At 57.3% G+C, this 2,500-nt stretch overlaps 3 non-coding genes across 3 annotated transcripts in view; all 3 read left to right on the top strand.

Moving 5' to 3' along the window:
- The window catches only part of LOC145208171 (small subunit ribosomal RNA), a 1,824-nt gene extending 258 nt beyond the window's left edge, over nt 1–1,566 (top strand). The window contains exon 1 of the ribosomal RNA XR_013854507.1: nt 1–1,566. This exon is cut by the window's left edge and continues 258 nt beyond it. This is a non-coding gene — a ribosomal RNA (small subunit ribosomal RNA).
- A 301-nt stretch (nt 1,567–1,867) lies between these two features.
- Nucleotides 1,868–2,021, top strand: LOC145208177 (5.8S ribosomal RNA). Its single transcript, XR_013854511.1, has one exon. It is a non-coding gene; the product is annotated as a 5.8S ribosomal RNA (ribosomal RNA).
- Nucleotides 2,022–2,340: 319 nt separating this feature from the next.
- LOC145208173 (large subunit ribosomal RNA) overlaps nt 2,341–2,500 on the top strand; it is a 3,650-nt gene continuing 3,490 nt past the window's right edge. The window contains exon 1 of the ribosomal RNA XR_013854509.1: nt 2,341–2,500. This exon is cut by the window's right edge and continues 3,490 nt beyond it. This is a non-coding gene — a ribosomal RNA (large subunit ribosomal RNA).

Genomic DNA, 2,500 nt, shown 5'->3' with positions numbered 1-2,500 from the left:
CGACTCTGGGTAACTCAGCGGATCGCACGGTCTCGCACCGGCGACGGATCATTCAAGTGTCTGCCCTATCAACTTTCGTCGGTAGGGTATCGGCCTACCGAGGTTCTTACGGGTGACGGGGAATCAGGGTTCGATTCCGGAGAGGGAGCCTGAGAAACGGCTACCACATCCAAGGAAGGCAGCAGGCGCGCAAATTACCCATTCCCGACGCGGGGAGGTAGTGACGAAAAATAACAATACAGGACTCTAAACGAGGCCCTGTAATTGGAATGAGCACACTTTAAAACCTTTAACGAGTATCCATTGGAGGGCAAGTCTGGTGCCAGCAGCCGCGGTAATTCCAGCTCCAAAAGTGTATATTTAAGTTGTTGCGGTTAAAAAGCTCGTAGTTGGATCTTGGGCGCAGGCGGCCGGTCCGTCGCAAGGCGTGCACTGGCCGCACCTGGCCCTCACCCCCGGCGCTCCGCCGGTGCCCTTGACTGAGTGTCGGCGGCGGCCGGGACGTTTACTTTGAAAAAATTAGAGTGTTCAAAGCAGGCGGCTCGCCTGAATAATGGTGCATGGAATAATGGAATAGGACCTCGGTTCTATTTTGTTGGTTTTCGGAGCGCGAGGTAATGATTAAGAGGGACGGACGGGGGCATTCGTACTGTGCCGCTAGAGGTGAAATTCTTGGATCGGCGCAAGACGAGCGACTGCGAAAGCATTTGCCAAGAATGTTTTCTTTAATCAAGAGCGAAAGTCAGAGGTTCGAAGACGATCAGATACCGTCCTAGTTCTGACTATAAACGATGCCAACCAGCGATCGGGGGGCGTTAGTTTGACGACCTCCCCGGCAGCTTGCGGGAAACCAAAGTCTTTGGGTTCCGGGGGAAGTATGGTTGCAAAGCTGAAACTTAAAGGAATTGACGGAAGGGCACCACCAGGCGTGGAGCCTGCGGCTTAATTTGACTCAACACGGGGAATCTCACCCGGCCCGGACACAGTGAGGATTGACAGATTGAGAGCTCTTTCTTGATTCTGTGGGTGGTGGTGCATGGCCGTTCTTAGTTGGTGGAGCGATTTGTCTGGTTAATTCCGATAACGAACGAGACTCTGGCTTGCTAACTAGTTACGCGACCCGATCGGTCGGCGTTTAACTTCTTAGAGGGACTAGTGGCGTTTAGCCACACGAGATTGAGCAATAACAGGTCTGTGATGCCCTTAGATGTTCGGGGCCGCACGCGCGCTACACTGACCGGATCAGCGTGTGCTCGCCTTGGCCGAAAGGTCCGGGTAACCCGCTGAACCCCGGTCGTGCTAGGGATAGGGAATTGCAATTGTTTCCCTTGAACGAGGAATGCCCAGTAAGCGCGAGTCATCAGCTCGCGTTGATTACGTCCCTGCCCTTTGTACACACCGCCCGTCGCTACTACCGATTGAATGGTTTAGTGAGGTCCTCCGATTGGACCTGGCGCGGTCGGCAACGGCCGGGCCGGTGTCCGAGAAGACGATCTAACTTGATCATTTAGAGGAAGTAAAAGTCGTAACAAGGTTTCCGTAGGTGAACCTGCGGAAGGATCATTAACGGTCGACGTTGGGCGTCAGCGCACAACGGTCGAGGCGAGGCTCGAGAAACGGCTGCGACCGCACGTGCGTCACTCCAATGTGCGCGCGTGCGCGACCGCCCGAACGGCGAAGGTACCCCGGCCGCTGCCGGGATCCCAACGCCACCGGTCACCTGGTAAATTGCGCGCCGAGTGCCAGCTCCGCGAAGCCGGCTTCATGCGTCGGCGAACCGACTAGGTCGGGTCGACCGCTCGGCGCCAGTAATTTTCGAATGCTACCACATTGTGCGCGGCGCAGTGCAGAACAAATGTCAATCGAGGGCTCTTGGCGGTGGATCACTCGGCTCGCGAGTCGATGAAGGACGCAGCTAGCTGCGTGAATTAATGTGAATTGCAGGACACATTGAGCATCGACGTTCTGAACGCAAATTGCGGCGTCGGGTCAATCCCGGAGCCGCGCCCGCCTCAGGGTCGCGTTTCAAACGCTCCCGCGCGGTTTGTCTCCCCTAAAAAGGAGAAGCCGCGTCGGGCTGGTGCGGTGTCGGCTGGCGGTCCGTACGGGCGCGCTGGTCGTCCCGCTTATGACAGCACGAACTGCCTACTGCGTGCAATTTGGGTTGCGACGCGGCACGGCGACGCAGGCGAGCGAGTCTCGCGAGTCGGCCTCGAAGAGGACTGCGGCTCGCGAGCTCGCCCTGCCAGTCAAGCGCCCGCCGTCTAATGCCCGTCGCAGAACGCCCGCCGCCGCGGTAGGCTGCTCGTCGACGAACGCCTGGAGCTGGGCTCCAATTTTCGGCCTGAGGTCGGACGAGGTTACCCGCTGAATTTAAGCATATTACTAAGCGGAGGAAAAGAAACTAACGAGGATTCCCTCAGTAACGGCGAGTGAAGCGGGATGTGCCCATCGCCGAATCCGCGTGCTCTCGAGGCGCTCGGAATTGTGGCGTAAAGAA

This window comes from Phallusia mammillata, unplaced genomic scaffold (genome assembly GCF_965637545.1).
Source record: "Phallusia mammillata unplaced genomic scaffold, kaPhaMamm4.hap1.1 HAP1_SCAFFOLD_217, whole genome shotgun sequence".
NCBI lineage: Eukaryota > Metazoa > Chordata > Ascidiacea > Phlebobranchia > Ascidiidae > Phallusia > Phallusia mammillata.
This window is presented reverse-complemented; position numbering and strand designations above follow the sequence as displayed.